Consider the following 19,904-nt stretch of genomic DNA (forward strand, 5'->3'; position numbering starts at 1 on the left):
ATTCACACAAAAATTTGTACATGAATGTAGATTGCAGCATTACTTCTAATGGCCAAAGAAGGAAAAACCCACACACCCATCAACTGATGAATGGATATACAAAGCATGATATATCAATACAACATTATTCAGCAGTAAAAAGTAAAATAAAATAAAGTACTGATACATGCTACAACGTGGATGAACCTTGAAAATATACTAAGTTAAGAAAGCCAGTCATAAAAGGCCACATATGAGATAAGTCTAATTAAAATACCCCAAACAGGCAAATCTGTAGAGACAAAAAGTATCATAGATAAATGGTTGCCTAGGGTTGGGTATGGAGAGGGGATGGGCGTAACTGCTAACGGATATGAGCTTTCTTTTGGGGATGATCAAATGATGATGTATGTGTGACTATGAACATATAAAACCACTGAATTGTACACCTTAAATGGGTGAATTGCATGCCATGTGAATTACAGATCAATAAGTTGTTTAAAAATGCTAGTTAAAAAGGCTGGTTCTGTCATGGCTATTTATAACTTCTGTAGACTTTTACAAAGTATAAACCCCTAATTATCAAAATGCTTGTTACTGTCCCCAAGCCTCATTTCATTTACTTACATAAAAAACATCTGCCTATCCCACTAAAAATACTGCAATAAGTGAAAGGAAGAAATTTCTTCTAAAATTAAATGATGTATTGAAATGGTTTCTCCTTGATAGATTTAATTTTTATGATTTGAATATAAATAAATCCACACTCACCATTAGCCATGGTTAAATTTTCAATCTCAGATAAGTATCCCTCAATACAAATACACATTAACAGATCGTCCCCTCCCAGAACATGCTGAGTAGACTAAATTTTAATATATTAACTTCAATTTAAAAAGTAAAACTAAAAAGGCAAATCTGTAACAGAAAAATGCATATGAAGTCTCATAATTTAGTAGAAAATGTTTTAAACATTCATCCACTCAGGATTACTGCAACTTCAATGTTTGAGAAGTGATTCCATGAATTTTGTGATATTCTCCTATCATCTTACTATTTTGACTATTTCTATTTACATTAAGTTTAAGTTGATTCCTTTCTTTTTCTTTTCTTTTTAACTTAGCCATACATGAAGCAATAATATGAGTGAACTTATAGGTTTGGTAAGCTGATTCTATTATTCTATCAAACATTAAAATAAATGTATAGTAGAATTTAGAATGCTGATATGTATATCACCTAAAAACATCTTGCACAGGATCAGTAGCATATACATCAGACTTTGGGAAAAACTGATCTAGTTTTATCTTCTAATTTTATGGATGAGAAAGTTGAACTTACTAATGACATCCAAAAATCCATGCATATCAGAATCACCTGGAGAGCTTGTGTTAATATGAAGATTCCTGAGCCCCTTTTCCAGAGGGTAGGTCTGGAATGAGGTCTGAGAACTTACCTTGTAACAGATATCCCAGTGGTACTGATGCTGTGGGCCAGCGGCCACACAAGAACCATCTTACCAAAAGTTAGAGTCAGACCAAAATCTAAACTAGAACCCAATCTTCACTTAGATGCTCTATAATTATATGCTCTATCAAAAATTATTAATTTTGCTAAATTCTATAAACTTTCATTTTATTTTATTCTTTATACCCAAAAGTTATTGTCAAATGCTAAAAATAAGGTTTATGCATTTTTAAGACTTCTGAAAAGAGTTGTATTAAGATAGTGATGTATAATATTTAAAAAGAACATTACAGTCCCTGCTGAGGACCCCTGAGTCATTTTCCTTGTTCACATACACTCCCATACCCCTGAAATAAATGTTACCTTCAATTTTGTCAGTCTTTCTCTTGCTTTTGTTGGTAGTTTTATCATGGTTGTTTCTCAAAATAATGTATCATTTAGGTTGTGTTTTGAGATTTTCATTATATATCTTATTATGCAAATTACTTTTTTACTCACTTCGATGTTTTTGAGATGTAGTCCTATGGTTTTTACCAATAGTTCATTGATTTTATAGCTGGATAGGATTTCACTACAAGAAAACAACTTCCAATTTTTTTTAACATTTTATTTCAAAAAAATAATAGGTATACAGGAAGTTGCAAAAAATATTACAGAGAAGTCCTGTCTACCCTTCACCAAGTTCCTTCCAAATGTTACACATTACCTATTATAGATTCATATCAAAACCAGGATATTGGCTTTGATACAATGTTTATAGTTTATGCCAACTTATTATATGCATGACTCTCAATTTTAAAATCATTCTATTAGAAAACATCTGAGTTATGTCCTTTATTTGTTTTTTTTCCTGTAATTGATAACAATGATTCTACCTACTAGAAAAAATAAAAATCCAAACACTGACAACACAAATGCTGATAAGTACATGAAGGGACAGGAAACTCTGGTAAGAATGCAAAATGGTGCGGCCATTGTGGAAGACAGTTTGTCAGTTTCTTACAAAAATAAATATACTCTTACCATATTATCCATCAATCGTACCCCTTAGTATTTACACAAAGGAGTTGAAAAATCATGTCCACATACAAACCTAAAGCTGTACTCATAATTGCCAACACTTGGAAGCAACCAAGAGACCCTTCGGTAGAAGAACTGATAAACTGTGGTACATCTAGACAATGGAATATTATTCAGTGCTAAAAAGAAATAAACCAGCAAGCCATAAAAAGACATGGGGGAAACTTCAATGCATATTAAGTGAAAGAAGCAAATGTGAAAAGCCTTCATACTGTATGACTTCAACTATGACATTCCAGATACAGCAAAACCATGCAGACTAACAAAGATAAGTGGTTGTTATGGGAGGAAGAGATGAATGAGTGGGGCATATATGATTTTTAGGACAGTGAAACTAGTCTGTATGATACTTTGATAGTGGCTAATGTCATTATGCATCAGTGAAAACTCATAAAATGTTCACTAAAAGTAAACCCAAACATAAACTTGGACTTTGGGTAGGTTCATCAATTGTAACAAAAATACTACTCTGGTGGGGAAGTTAATAATGGGGGAGGTTATACATATGTGGGAACCACAGGTATATGAGAAATCTTTGTAACTCCCACTCAATTTTGCTGTGACCCTAAAAATTCTCTGAAAATAAAGCCTATAAACTTTCAACTATAAGATGAATAAGGTCTAAGGCTATAATATATAACAGGGGGACTATAGTTGATAACATTGTATTATATAATAAAAATTTGCTGAGAGAATAGAATTTCAATGTTATTACAAAAACAATAAAAGTACATATAAATATGAGGTGTGTCCAGAAAAAGTCCAGCCACTGTTAATATAATGAGAATGGTTTGCGAGACATCAATGTAACCTGGCAGCGAAGGACAGTGGACTGGAATGCGCATGCGTGAACAATGACAACTTCACTGTACTAGTCAGTGGGAGCAGTAGATACTGTTGAGTGAGCATGTCAACCATGTGGCTGTTGTATTCAAAATGACTCAGCCAGTAGGGCAACAAACTGCATCAAATTTTGTGCTAAGCTTGAACATCCCTCTGCAGAAACTATTCAGATGACTCAGAAGGCTTTCAGGGATGATGGAATGAGCGCAGAGCAAATAAAAGTGTGGCACAAAGGCTTCAAAAATGGTCAAGAATCTGTTCAAAGTGATCCACATTCTGGAAGGCCTGCAACAAACAGAACGTCTGAGAATGTTGAACGTGTACAGGCTGCAATCAACAAAGATCCGCGACTGACAGCGCGAGAACTAGAAGCTCATGTGGGGATTCCAAAAACTACTGTGTCTGTGATTTTGACCCAGGATCTTGGCATGAAACATGTCATGGGAAAATTTGTTTCACAGCTTCTGCTACCAGAGCAGAAGGAGCACTGTGCTTCAGTTGCTAATGATTTGATTTAAACCACTACCAATTAACCAGATTTCCTCAAGAAAATCATAAGCAGAGAAGAATCATGGGTCTACACCTATTCGCATGATCTGGAAATAAAGGCCCAGGTTTCCCACCGGAAGTCACCTGGTTCTCCATGCACAAAGAAGATGCAGCAACATCTCAGTGAGATCAAGACCATTTTAATGGTTTTTTCTGATTGTGAAGGTGCTGTCCATCATGAGTACACCTGCCCAGGCCAAACAATTAATAAGGAGACCTACATCAATGTTTTTCTTTGGTTGAGAGATGCAATACGATGAAAACAGCCACAGCTATGGGCAACTGGTGACTGGCAGCTTCATCACGACAATGCTTCCACAATGCTTCCACTCACGTATCATGTCTTGTGTAGAGTTTTTTGGTGAAACATCAAATTTCCCAGGTGATTCAGCTCCCCTACAGCCCAGATTTGGCACCCTGAGACTTCTGGCTTTTCCCAAAACTAAAATCACCTTTGAAAGGGAAGAGATTTCAGATCATCGATGAGATTCAGGAAAATATGATGGGGCAGCTGATGGAGATCCCAACAAAGGATTTTGCAGTGTTTTGAACAGTGGAAGAGATGCTGGGAGAACTGTGTGAGGTCCCAACGTGACTCCTTTTAAGGGGACTGAGGCGTCTTTGTCCCATGTACATTTCTTGTACCTTGTATCTTCTTCAATAAATGTCTCTGTTTTTCATATTAGATGACTAGATGTGTTAATTTGCAAGATGGGAGGGATCCTTTCATAATGTATACATATCTTAAATCAACACAATGTCGTCGTCGTCGGCAGCCGTCCGTCTCGAGAGACGATGGTGTAGCTTCTTAAGAGTCTATCTGCACCGCTGAGAATGGCTGTGTACACCTTAAATATCTTACTATTTTATTTGTCAGTTATTTGTCAATAAAGCCATAATTAATTACTTAATGAGCAAAAAATAATAAAGTATTTTTAAACAACTATTCTATGAATATTATAGATCATCTGGTTAAATGTACAAGAATTTCTCTAGAGTATGTATCCAGGAGTGGGATTGGTAGACCAAAGAGTATCTTAAACTTGAAAAGATAAAGTCAAAGTGTTTTCCAAATTGGTAGTAACAACTCTCTTTCTCTCCATCAGTCTATGTGTTCCCAGTTTTTATAGCTCATTATTGCTGACTTTAGCTTTTCCAATATGCTGACTGAGAAATGGTATGCCATAGAGGTTCAGTTGAGGTCTTGATGTTATGTAACTTCTCATGCGATTTTTGGTCATTTGTGTCTTATCTTTAATAACGTGCTGATTCAAGTCCTTTGCCCCACCGTGTTTGAGGCCTCTGGTCTTTTTAACATGACCTGTTATTTACTTATTCTAGATATTTATCATTTTACAGTAATATAGGGTGGACAAAAGTAGGTTTACAGTTGTGAGTACATAAAACACAGTTTATTCTTATATTATTATTTATTAATTATTGTATGATTTTCCAAACAAGTAACTGCACACCTACTTTTGTCAACCCCTGTATATGTTATACAAATCTGCTCCCAGGTTGTGGTATTTTTTTTTATTTGAGTCCTTTGATAGTGCATTGATGTAGTAAAATTAATTTGCTCTTTTATGGCCAATGCTTATAGTATTTTGTTTTAAAAATTCTTCCTTACCCAAAGATTGTAAAAAATATTTTTCTATATATTTTTTCTTACAATTTTTAGCTTTGCCTTATACAACCTGAACTGATTTTTTTTCTGCATGGTATCAGGTGGTGCCCTTTTTTCTTCCTACATATATAGCCAGTTGTCACAGTGCCATGTATTGACAATTCTTTCTTTTCCTTCCTATCTCAAAGCCAGGTCTTTATAAAACAAAGTTTACCTAAATGTATGTGTGTGTGCCTAGGTTCTTTATTCTCTTCCAGTCATTTATTCTTCTGTTTCTTCTTGGTAGCATACTGTTTTAATTGCTATAATTTTATAACAGAGGGTCTTATATCTCGTAGGTCAAGACTCCCCATTGACTCTTCCATTTGCAGTTAAGAATCAGCTTCCATGGTCCATGGGTGAAGGGAGGTAAAGACATTTTTATTTTAGTTTCATAAAATATTTAAAACAATTTGGTGAGAGTTGCATCATTTGTAGATTGAGACTTTTTGTTCATAAGTATGATTTATTTCTCCATTTATTTAGATTTCCCTAAGTGTCTTTGTTTTAGAATTTCCATTATATATGTTGCCTGTTTTTCTTAGAGTTATTCCTAGGTATGTTATATTTATGATGATCCTAGTATAAATGACATGTCATTACCTTTTCTAAATAGTTGTAGTAGAGTACAAAAATGCAATCAATTTTGTATCGTACTGATTTTGTTTGCAGCATGTTGGCTAACCACTTTCACTCATCCTAATACTTTATCTGTAGATTCTTTCATTTTTTTAAATAAACAAAATACCCTCAATGACTACTGATTACATTGCTTCTTCCTCTCCAATGCTTAGAATCCTTCTTTTATGTCCTGTATGATTTTAGTTAGGACTTCCTACATAATACTGAATAGAAGTATTGTCTTGTCTTGCCAAGAGTGTATGTATCTTATCTTGTTTCCAATATTAAAAAGGAATGCTTTCAATGTTTCACCATTGAATATTATGTTTCCTGAGTGTTTGTACCTTCTAGTCATAGTTTGTTGATTTTGTATCATGAATATCGAATTTACGAAGCACATTTTCTCCAAGATGATATTTATTCCCTTAATAAAAAATTTATTAAGTGCCTATAATGTGTCACACTGTTCTAGACAGTAGAGATAAAGGAATGATGAATCAGATGAAAATTCTTGTCCTCGAGAATTTACCTTTTATTAAAGGAAAGCAAAGGTAATGAATAACTTAAACGCATAGTGTGTTACATTTGATCAGTACAAAAGACAAAAATGAAGTACAGAGAGGAATAGGTAGTGTTGGGAAAGGGGGACTGCAATTTTAAATGTAGTGGTAAGAATGGGTCTCATTGAGAAAATGGCATCTGACAAGAGCCTTCCAGCAGAGAAGAGTGAGTGCAAAGGAAGGATGACTAAGTACTGCAAGGCAATATAACATTCCAGTACAAATTTTAAAGAGAAAAAGTTAGTATCTGGGTAGGTTAACAGGGAGATATAAATATTAATATACTAATTTAGTTACTTATTGCCTGTGACAAGCAATGGAGCTTAAATATCTCACATGAGCTATTAAGTAATAATAAAATCAGCTTTAAAAAACATTAAAACTGCTAGTAGAAACAAAGTAACATTCTTGTTAAAAATAGTAAATAACCATTCCAATATAAAACATAGAAATTCAAGGAACAAAAATTATTCTTTTGTTCAAAGTAAATGTCTTTAGAAAAGTTCAACTTGGGTCATACAAACCTGTCAAAAATAAACAAGAGAAAATATAAAAGAAAAAAAAAAAGCTGTTCACAAATACAAGACCTAAAACTCATTATATTCATTAGAGGTATTACCTGTAAGTTATCTCACCCAATCCAGAACTAAAGAAACAAGATCAAAACAAGGCAATCACTCAAGACCGCATTACAGAAAAAGAAAATAGTTTCAAATGTGTTAAAGTTCAAGATAAATATGGGCACAAACTTTCAAATTAATGCTAAGAATGAAAAAGAAAAAAGACCCAGCAAATCTAACTAGGAAAAACTAAATAAACAAAAGGGGGGGGGAGTACATCCAAAAACATAAAGATTGGCCAAAAGAGACTAAGGAAACTCAACAGGTGTTTATTTTTGGGGAAAAAATAGATCAAAATTAATCTGGATTTCTTTTTTATGCCGGACATCTCAGAATCTTTTAAAATGCCACTATGAATCAATGAATCACTACGGTATTTCCACTGGTAGAATGTAGGGGCAGGGGCATGGAATAAGTATGCAGAAGTATGGAGTCCCTCCCATACCACTTGACCATGGAGCCTTTCATTTCTGGCAAAAGCAAAGCACTATTAGAGAAATGCTGCCCTGAAGGAAGGTAAGGTCAGATGAAATTCTTGAAATACTTTGAAGCGTTTAAAGAATGCTTTAGGGCCCTGGCTGCTGTGGCTCAGTGGATTGAGCTTCGGCCTGCGAGCCAAGTGTCCCCGATTCGATTCCCAATGAGGGCACATGGCGAGGTTGCATGTCAGGTCCCCAGTTGGGGGCGCGAGTGAGAGGCAACCACACGGTGATGTTTCTCTCCCTTTCTCCTTTCCCCTCTCTCTAAAAATAAAATAAATAAACATATAAATAAATAAATTTTTTAAAAAGAAAGAATGCTTTAAAAAAGAAAAAGAAAATTTAAAGGAATTTTATGGTTGTTAGGTTTTTTTCTTTTAATTATTATTGCTGGAAAGCCAGCCAAAGAATTGATTGTACTTACAAATATGTATATATTAATGAATAAAAGATACAGAAGAGAATAAAGCAAAATCCTGAGACATGTTACTGAAGAGGATATTTGGGTACAAATTTTCTTCTGAAGTAAGCAGTCCAAATTGCTAAGTCAGAGAAAAATAAATACAAGGATTGTACAGAAAAATAAAAATGAAATAGATCACCAGGGTGGAACGGTATTCAACCAGAGTCCTGGATGACCTTGGAAACAACTACAAATGTATAGGCAAAGCTAGGTCAAGTCATACAAATAGCCCAAGAATTGTCTCCTACAAAGGCTCTGAAACGATAAACTAAAATAAACTAAACTAAAATTCAGCAATAAACTAAAATTCATCATGAATTTATTGGAAGCATAGATTATGTTGATGGCATTCCTGACACTGAAACAAGGATAATCTAATAGAAGAAAAGCCATAAATGTAGTTACAGAATCTATTGGTATCTATCTCTGTATCAATAGATTATCTCTATCGATAGGCAAATTTGGTATCTACAAATATAGATATAAAACACCAGAAATTTTTGAAGTGGTAAATAAGTTGAGGCAAGAAATATTTATTTAGACTTTTGACATGTCTTAGACAACATTCTGAAAAAAAGGCTTTAAATTGTATCAAAGAGAGATTCTGCCCCAAATAGGAAGCTGGCTTGGTGGCAGAAAACAAAGAAGGCATAAGCAAAATTTCAAATACAGTTCATTGAGGGGTTTGAGTTTGAAAGCCACTCTCGCTTTCAGAATATTGAAAATGGAACACACAGCAAATGTTCAGGTTTAGAAATAAGTAATGAAATCTCAAGGTGCCAGGGACAAGTGATGGAGGGTCCTAGCAGTCCAGGTAATGATGAGGCCCAAAGCCAGTATCAACCGCAACGGCTCCCCTGCAGGGAAGTGCCAGGCACCATGTGAATCACTTTATATGCATCACTTAGTTTAGTCTTCACAGCTTCCTACAGAAGTAATTACCACTTTATTCCACAAGTTTACAGATGAGACAATTAAAGCTTAGAGTGGGAAGTCACTTCCCCAAAGACCATTTAGGTAAGTATATGTCAGTAATAATAGCTACTAAATGGTAGAGCGAAACTCTGAAACCTGGCGAGTGACCCCAGAATCCTAACTTTGAACCACTGCACTAAGGGTCCTCAAACCTGAGCATGCATTACCATCCCAGAGAGTGTGTCAAATGCAGATTGCTGGGCCCAGTCCCCAGAGATTCTGACGAAATAGATTGTGTCGGTCCCAAATTTGTATTTCAAACAAGACAATGCTGCTGTCCTCTGCCAAACGATCTCAGCTACAGGCGGTGAAACAGAGAAAGAACAAGATCACCATAAGAATGGCCTCTAGAAAAGAAGGAAATGTTGGTGAGGAAAGATGGCGTAGAATTATGGGGGGAAAAGAATGAAATATGCAGTAATTGGAATCATGCTAAAATTACATGGAAATTCTCTCAGGGCTTTTCTTGCCTTGGTGAGCAAAATGTCTTCTCGGGACTTCAAACAGCCTAAAACTATTCAAACAAAACCTGAGCACTGTAAATTTAGTGGCAAAACAGATGTTTTCATGTTCAGGAATTCCCTACTCTAGCTCCCACCACTTACTTTTCCCACTTGCCATCGATTGCCTAGATTTCTTTTACCAGGAAATGAAACAATTCACACTGCAGTCAGCATGGTGATTGCAGGGGGGAGGAGAGAAAGTGGGGGTGAGAGAGGGGATAGGGGTGATAAATGGAAATGGAAAAAAATACAATAAAAAAGGGAAAAATTAGAAGTTAAAAAAAAGAAAGGTTTAAGAAGGAAATGAGCCCTAAAAAATGAATATATTGTTTCCTATAGATTTCATTCAAAACGTAAATGATTGCTCATAAATTAGCCATAGGTCTAATATAATATAGCATATCAAATGTTTTTTTAATTACAAAAATTCAGTTTTATTATTTTGGAGAGGAAGCATGGCTATATAAATGGCATCAAATTCGGTTTCGAAACTCCTATATTTGGAAATAAATGACATCTGATGAGTCATTTTCTTCACCTATAAAAAAAATTTCTTCACAGCGACGTAAGGATCAAACGTGATCATATGTGTGGAAGCATTTGGTCAACTATTAGACACTTTTTCACTTGTAAGTTTAGTTATTACTACTTTGGAGAATAATACATTTTATACAAACTGTTTCTAGATGTGCATTTTATTTAAGTTCATGAGACAAAAGCGCCGAGTAAAAATCAGGCATTCCTGGGGTGGGATTTGATAACGTTTCCCCAAGGGTGAACTCCATGGGAAAACTCTGGAACTAAGAGAATACACACGGTCTAGTATTTTAGACAAAGAAGGATAGAAACAGGACTGAGGGCAAGTATCAAATGAGGCCTGATCTCTGTGTACAGAGGCTGCGACCAGCATGCTCTTATGTCAAACTCTAAGGTAGTAATTTTTTTCTTTTAGTAGAGACTTGCCTAATCGTGAGCTACTCTCCTGGCATTTTCCTGGGAAACCTGTAAGAAACATGAGCTGTGTTCTCACAACTGTGGAGCCTTATGCAGGAGTCCTGCATCCCAGGCTCTGAAACAAGAATTATAGATGGGACTGTGCTACCTCACAATGCAACAAAGTAAAGACCTACATTCTCCTTCATTGGCTGATGGCAGACTAAGGTGGGGAAAGGATGCTAAGAAGAACATGGACACAGTGGGATGGCGGGGGTGGGGGATGAGTCCAGCTGGGCGCTGGCCATCCTCCAGACTTTAGGGCAACTGTTGGCAGGTTTTCATTACAGTAGGTTCAGGTCCCAAACTTGAATATTAATCTTTAATCTGTTTTAACAAGGTACTGTATAGTAGGTATCACTGGTCATTCCCCATTGTAAGATTTTAGGTAAGCCTCACAAAGCCATGAATGTTGTGTTAGGAAAAGACTTCTTAGACCAACCGAAAGCACACTGATAAAAAAAAAAAAAAAAAAAGATAAATGGGCTTCATCAAGAGACATCACTTAAAAAGTCAAAAATAAGTCACAGGCTAGGAGAAAATATTTGAAAATCATACACACAGAAAAGGACTTTATCCAATAATATCAAGTGCTGGCAAGGATGTGCAGAAACTAGAACCCTCACACATTATTTGGAGAACCACAATATGTGAAACTGCCACTTTGAAACATACACTTACCATATGACCCAGCAATTCCACTGCTAAGTAACTACCCAAATGAAATTAAAACTTATACACATTAGCCATAAAAGTGAAAAAGTGGAAACAATCCAAATGCCCAATTAACTAGTGAACAGATAAATAAAATGTGGTACATCCATACTATAGAATATTCATCGGTAATATGATATATGCTACAACATGGCTGAACTGCAAAAACATTAAGTGAAAGAAGCCAGATTCAAAAGACCACATACTGTAGGATCCCATTTAAATGACACATCCATAAAAGGCAACTCTACAGACATAAGAAATAAATTATCGGTTGAACAGGTCTGGAGGTGGAAACAGAAGTGAGTGCAAACTGGCACAAGATTTCTTTCTGAGGAGGGTGCAAATGTTCCAAAATTAGGTAGTGTGATAGTTGCACACAACTCTATAAATTCACAGATTTTACTATAGTCTTTGAATTCTCGCTTTAAAGGGGTGAATTTTATGGTATGTAAATTATATGTCACTAAAACTGTTTAAAAATTAAAGACATTTTTAAAAGATGTCATGGATAACCCCGACTATAAATCTCACTGTGAAATGTGAAGATATTTATACAGTAATAGGTCATTTATCCTGGTGTCACACTTCTAGGAAACTTGACTCTTGGGACAAGGAACATAGCCAAGAAAACACCACCCAACAGGGAATAAGATGGTCATTCCTAAATGTATACACTTAAGACTATAAAAGAAAAAAAAAAAAAAGACTGTAAGAAAAACTGGGAAACCCTCCCCTTACTTTTTCCCAGGCCTAAGATTAGAACTTAATGACTTATTACATGTATAAATAGAGGGCATCTCATTTAATAAGCTCAATTATGTGGTTGCCCTCAGCAGCTAACATGAACAAAGTGACAGTGAGTACTGATGAGAGGATGAGAAGCAGAGACTATCAAAGGGTCTGATCAGCCCCGCACAGCAGAACACCCCTGAGGGCAGGGCAGCTGATTTGTCCCAGGCCCTGCGGCCAACAGGATAATAGCATCTCTTATACAAGCTGGGAAGATAAACAGTGTTTCTCAAATGAGGTCATCAGAATGACTCTGATGCTTATTTATGATACAGATTCTCATCCTCGGTCCAGAACCTCCAGAAATGGTGCCTGAGGATCTGCATTTTTAACAAGCACCCTGGGTGATGCTTATGCATGTTAAAATTCAACACATAAGAGAGCTATTCTTAGAGAATATGAGAGATCGAAGGAAACTTGATCATCATCTATTGTAGGTAAGAACATGTAGAACAACAAGGTAACATTATTTTACAAGATCCTCAAATATTTACTTAAACTCTAGTCTTATAAATTGTCAAGCATATTTATAGACATGGGGGAACGTATAATGTAGCTTGGAAATATTGTCTTCAAAGATTAATGAAGATAAAATGCTCAGTCATTTAAAGAGATATGTTTCTGCTCTCAGGAAAATTAATCCAGAGCACCTCATTACCTGAAGGTGCCAACTAAATGAGTCATCATAATAGTGATATTATTTTTACTTATTGGTATGTTCGGTTTAATTATTGCATTATTTCCCTAAACCTATCTTCCTGAGAAAGTGCATAGTTTGCTGAACAAAAAATTTTTTAAAATCAGCATTCTTACAAATCACTAACATTAAGTTATCATTTGTTCTGAAGACACATCTCTGGTGCTATGAGTCCTATTTTATATTAAGCCAACTTCAGTTCTCTTGTGTGTAGGTCCTAAAGCACAAGCTAGCAGGCACAGCTCCCATACAGAAGCTTGGAAATCCAAATGCTTAAACTACTCCAGATCGCTACTTATCAGAAATCTTTTGTCCATAACTTTTATCACACTCAGAGCTTCACTGAAGTTATCTGCACTCCATCTTTGTTGAATGATTTTGTCATTTTTTAAAATGGGAAAAATAATGAAAGCCAATATTAGGACTCTCTAGATCGAGGAATATTGATCTAATGGCTTGTCTACTACTAGGCTAGTGTCTGACATTTTCTTACAGTAGAAACAGAAACAAGAAAATCTGCCAAGATCAGTGATATATTGGGCTTGCCAGTATGACCCTACCCAATTTTGGTGAATGATACTGTGCTGATGTTTAACGAGGAAGAAAAAACACCTAGATAGGAGATATTTCCAAAACTGACAACTGAAAAGGTTTTAGGATGAGCAAATCTAAATAGATAGGAAATGTAATTACAGTAAGACCTCTTATAATAGTGACTTCAATACATTCTTGTACGCAACATTTTGACAGTCAGTCTCAATCTTTTTTCTCTCTTCCTCTCTTTCATCTCTATACTACAATCTTTTTATTTTTTTATTTTTTCTGATAGATTGTGAGAGACCTAACATATGTCTTGAGAACAACTCTATTTTCGGCTATTGAGAACTGTTCCTCAAATCAGGAATTTGATTTTGGTCCATATCTCTTTGCTTGTGACACTGGTTTTATCCTCTGGTAAAATAAATGGTGGGCTGTTAACTCCTCCATCTCATGAAATTCTTACTTCTCTTCTGCAAGAATGTCAGCAGCTTTTTGTTCCCTTTGCTCCTTTCGAGACGCCATCATTTCATTCTAAGAATTTTTTGTAATTATTTTTTATTATGTCAGCAATATATCAGTATTTTTTAATCTCATGCAAGGTTATGTTTTTATTAATTTTAGAGGGAGGGAAAGAGAAACATCAATTTGAGAGAGGAACATCGATTGGTTGCGTCCCATACACACCCTGACTGGTCCTTGAACTCACAACCTTTTGGTGTATGGGACAACGCTCCAATCAACTTAGCCACCCAGGTCGGGCAAAATGTCATTAATTTTAAATCTGTACTAGTTAGAACAAAAGTTTGACTTGTGCTTGCTTCTGCTCTGGGTTTGTTTTTGTTTTTTTGTTTTTTTTGGGGGGGGGGGTTGAGGGGTGGGAGATTTAGTAAGTAAATTAAAGAGTAAAAGTAAAAGTGAAGAAGATCCTTTAGAAACCAAATCTGTTAACAAATTGCTGCTGAAATGGTCATGCTTATAAGGATTCTCTTCTCCCTATGAGACTGACAGAATCCTAAAAGTCCACTTTCCCCCCTAACTTCTTGAACAATAGCATATATGTGGATACAGATCCTAAAAAACAAACAAATAATAATAAAAGAGACAGAAGGTGTTTGATCCCATACTGTTCCCTAGTAGCCTGTCCTCTCACTGCAGTAAAGGTTAGCGGGCTGCCACCACATTCTTTATCCCCAGGAAGTCACATAAAAAGCTCAAAGGAATGTGTTGCAGTAGAAAATACCTTTCAAACTTCAAGTTAAAATGAACGGAAGTTAAGATCCTGGGTCCTCCTGGTTTTTGTGACAATGTTCTCACTGTCTCCCTCCCCTACCCCACTGTCATCACCTGTCAGGACCAGGGAGATTCTAATTTAACAACAAGTAACTAGAGTAACCTGGATCAAGCTTGGTAGATACTCATGAAACCCATACTTGGGGAACTCTTGATTTGCCCATCTCTGCCATAAGTTGCCTCTTCTACCAAACAGAATGGCAGTTCTAAGCTTGTTTGGTGGTACATTCCTGCCAATTATCACAATAATCACCATTTGATATCTTTCTGATTTCAATTATATATATAATATATATATATATATATAATTTTCACAATGCCATCATTCTAAGAATTGTTCATAAAATATCTTGATTATGTCAGTAACATGTCCTTAGTTATTTTTTAATCCTCACCCAAGGATATGTTTTAATTGATTTTATATTACTATAGTATTATGATTTTATTGATTATATACAGTAATAGATAAAATAACTATTTTATAATGAGGCAATGCAAGATTCATTACTGAGTTTTGATTGAAGAGATAAAATCTGGTTTGGACAGTGTAAAAAGAGTGAAAAAGAAGGCCTGCAGCCTAGGAGCTCGGGAGAACTGGACAGGGAATTTTTAGAACCAGCCAATAAACCAAAACCAAACCAAACCAAAAAAAGGCTAGGAAAAGGAGTTGGAGCAATGGTGATTTCAGTGAGTAGGAAGGACTCAATGCTGGGTGGATTGTTTTTAGTATATTTCTGTTGTCCTAAAAATAACATGAATTTTTTTTTCAATGACTGGTAGAGCTTTAAGAGAAAATGCTAAAGGCTGGCTTAGGGAGGATAATAGGACAAAATAAAAAGGAACTACATGCAGTGTCTTAGTCCTGAATTTCTCTAAGTCTATAACTATCTGATACCTAAAATATTCCTTTCGGAAATGCACATGTTATACCAAGACTCCTCATTGCTATAGTAGCTTTGTTATACATAGTACAGACAAACTGCTACATAATATCATTCATTCATTCATAATTACTGAACTCCTACCACGTGTCACACATTATATCAGGGACTGTGTATATAAAGTTGCATAAAACAAACAGTTTGCATGATAGCTTACAGTCACACCTACTATGGAGGTAAAGCACTAAGACAAAAGATAAAAGGGCTTCAGGTATACTTGCCAGAAAGCCAGGCTTCCTACACCTTACCTATACCTTTCTCCAGCACTTAGTTCCAAGTATCAAATCTAAAATTTTCTAATCATCTGTTTTTGGTTGGGGACGCAGTACTTTCTGACCCACTGAATTTCACAGTAAACTACAATTAGACTCAGGCTTCTAAACGGTACTCTTGGTACAGGGTCCATTCTGAATCAGTAAGAAGGCAGTCTGAGACTGGCTCTTCATCCTGGGAAAATGTCCAGGAGATACAAGGAAGGCCAGTTAGCTGCAGAGATTTCTGTGAGTGGGGCATTCCTCCCCTAAAAGCAAAACTGCATCTATTAATCCACTTCACTTCAGCCACTGAGCGAACATAACATTGAAATAACACATAGTTACTGCCAATCTGGGATCTATCTAAACCAATGATCCAAGAATAAGAGGTTCCACAACCCACTATCCAATTCTCCTCCATTCCTTTTAATTCTGAAAAGTATAAAATCTGGCCGCTTTGTAATGTTCTCATTAGTTGCTTACAGTGACATTTCAAAGTTCCACCATAAATTACTCTGTAAATCTTATTGCTCCACATTATGACCTGGAAATATGATTGCTCTCTTGAGAGAAAAATCGAAAATTAATTGGAAATGCATTGATTTTTTTAACGCCCTCCTTTTCTTTCTTTTCTAACAACATCGTTATTGCTAAACCAACACAGCACCGGACATAAGATAGGAACTCCTCTTCTTCAGCCTGTCTGGTAAGTAAATAGCCACAAGCTATAAATAACAGCAGTGATTTCCAATCTTCTGAAACTGGCCGTAGCCTATCACTGCTTAATTTTAGGTTACTCTGCAATTCTGCTTTTCTACTTTGCAATTAAAGAGACCTGAGACTGCTGTGGTGGGCGCAAAGTACCATTTCTCATCGTCTTGAGAGATCTAGGGCCCCTAACGTTAGTAAGCAAATGCCCTTACTCCCCGCCCTCTGACCACTCTACAGCCTCACCTCCTACCTCCTCTCCACTTACACCCTAACCCTCCAGTCACACTAAATCAGTGTTCAGTTTCCTGAACAGCCCGTTGGCTCTCTTGGATCTGTGCCTTGGACATTTACAAATGCTGTTCCCCTGCTGACACTTGGGCATAACCATGGCATTTGTCACACCAAACTGCAATGTGCTGTTTACTTGCCCATCTCCTCTAGCTAGACTGTAACTGTGAAAGACAGGGAGCATCGCCTAGTACTTGTCTGTAGTGCTTGGCTTATACTAGCACTGTCCTTTGTTAAAATAATGAAGAGATGAGTGAGCCCTCCCAAACCTGGGCCAGATGCTTCACCCTCCAGCACCTTATTTGCTTATTTGTCCTCCATACTAGATTAGGAGCTCCTCAACGTAGGGATGAAGTCTTTTCTCATATCATTATGCATAATCTTGTTTCCAGAACACTGTTCAATAACAATGTGCTCAGTAGGTAGCTAGGTCCCTAGATAGAGAACATAGATAAAGAGGTAGATGGCAGATAAAGTCTTTTGGGGGAGATAATACTAACGATCATCAACTGTCAAGGTGACATTAAATGTCTTCTAGAGTACCAGATTAGAAAAAAGTTGACACAGAGCCAAACAGCCTGTTCTTTCCCCCATCAGCTCTCTAAAGCCCAGTTTCTCCATTTGCCAGATAGGGTTAAGGATAGCCCCAAACCTCACAGGATTGTTGCTGCAAGGATCAAATGAGTCAATATGTTCAAAGTTCTGGAGTAGTGTTGGACACAGAGTAAATGCTAAAATATCGTAAATCAGGAAAACGTGTCTGGCTGCCAATCCTAGTCCTGCCAGGAAGGACACATGTGGTCATTTGCTACCCAAAGCATGTTAGAAGGAAGACAGCATGCTGAAAGATTCACTGGCGCGTGGAACTCAATTCCCTTTAGACACCTCAGTATTTAATCAGTTATTTTCCTTGGGAAAGAGATCAAGTTAAATGTCATAAAAACTGACTAATATAATCTCCCAGTGGTTCCCAAACTGTACTCACACTGTGGTCCTTTGCCCAAAGCCATCCACCAGAAATGAATGTGAAGGAAATATTTTAGGAACTGTTCCACCAGCGAAGGAATTGACTTGCCTTTCTTTTTTTTCCTTCAGAATAAAAAGTGACCGTTTCAAAGATTACCATACAAAAGGACTATGTACAGAGAGGGACTACTGTATACCGAGGGTATTTCTTGTTTCCCAGCCACCTATTTTTCAGAGAAATTCTACTCTACAAAATTGAGATCACCTCTCCACTTTCCTCTAATCCACATCAAGGCAGGAAATGTAGAGAAGTTGGAGCAGGGAGTCCTTAGGCTTCCCTGCAAATGCAAATTTCAAAGAGAAGGGCTTTTATGAAAAATGCAAAGCTCACAGCCTCAAGGAAGGTAATGCCTTCCAGAAACCAACTTCCTTCTCTCAGTTCTGGCCACTCACATCCAAAAGACTAACATTTTCTTGAAAGCAGCCCAGGGACCTGCCCAATACCTTGCTACTACTGGGTCCTGGTTTTTCCTGAAGTTTGCAATTAATACAATAATTAGAGCCATTTCAAAAGGCCCTTGGTTCAATCAGCAGTGTTTTATTTTCCAGGAGAAGAGGCTCTCTTTCTACGAAAACACAGTAGGAGGCACATTTAAAAACTATATTTCAATTGCAAACAACGTGTGGCTGTGCTCCCAAATGGTAAAGAGAAGTTAAGAAAATGATTCCGAGAGGCCTCCGGTGGCACTGGAGGTGTAACGGGGCAAAATTCTTTCAGTGGTGTTCACGCTCTGCTGCTGCTCCTGCGGCAGAGAAACTCATTGCACAATGGAGCAAATTAACAGAATTAAACAGATGGAAGCCCGGGGTCATAGCACGCCACTTCATTAACACATCCAGGATGAAGGCAAATATGCCAGGAGAATTAAAAAGTGTTTTTTAAAGCCTGTGCTTTTCTATATTGACAGGTAACTTGAAAGATTTAGTAATGATTGACTACATGAATAATTGATATTCAGATGCAGGTCGAAACTAAAGGTAATCAAGTTGGAGATGCTGCCTGGTAAAGGAAACTTTGGCCATGTCTACAGAATCATTCCTTTCATAGTTCCTCTCTCTGAGAGATATCTCAAAGACAGTCTGACTGATGCCCTCTGCCTGGAACTCCTTCCTTGTATGAGATATTCATTCTCCACTACAGCCAGCCCCAGCCCACCTTTCCAAACTCTGCATCCAGTTCTACCAAAATGACTCTGCATCTTCACCAAAATGATCTGGTGTCCATCCTGATGCAGTATGTTCTCTTCCTTGCCTCCAGACCGCAACTTTGTACAGAATGTCCTACAGGCCAGCTGGTGCTAGAAGAGGCCCTGGGTTTAAAATCCAGCTCTGACTCTTACCATTAATAGGTAAAAAAGGTTGGGTCACACACTTGTACTTTCTGAACCTCATTTTCTTACTGTAAAATGGGAGGAACAGTGCTTTCCCCCAGAACTGTTAAGGATCAGTACCAATGTAGATCCATAAAGTGCCCAACCCAAAGTCAACCATTCACGTCCGTTCCTCCCTCTGTCACACTGATGAGTTTCTTTGCTTGACCAAACTTCAGGCAGGCTCCTGAGCTCCTCGGTCCATCTGTGCGGTTCTTTGTAAAATCCAGTTTTAATAAGAACCTTGCTAAGTCAGTTTAACCAACACCCTGATCTCCCTGGTACATGATCAGGTTCCTTATCCTCTACCACCACCCTCTACCACCCCAGGTGAGGTACGATCACCCTGGCCTGTCTTCAGCAAGAATCCTGTTAGATCATAGCCAGAACCCACAGCCCCACCCCTGATATTTCCTCTTAGTAATTTTCCATCCCCTGCTCACCCTGCTCCTTAGCTACAAATCCCCACTTACTCATGCCATA

General features: G+C 37.0%; 1 protein-coding gene across 1 annotated transcript in view; it reads right to left on the reverse strand.

The window, feature by feature from the left end:
• NRG1 (neuregulin 1) overlaps positions 1-19,904 on the reverse strand; it is a 942,869-nt gene that overhangs the window by 899,460 nt on the left and 23,505 nt on the right. The gene's annotated exons all lie outside the window — the stretch shown is intronic.

This window comes from Furipterus horrens, unplaced genomic scaffold (assembly GCF_987537825.1).
Source record: "Furipterus horrens unplaced genomic scaffold, mFurHor1.1.pri manual_scaffold_12, whole genome shotgun sequence".
Lineage (NCBI taxonomy): Eukaryota > Metazoa > Chordata > Mammalia > Chiroptera > Furipteridae > Furipterus > Furipterus horrens.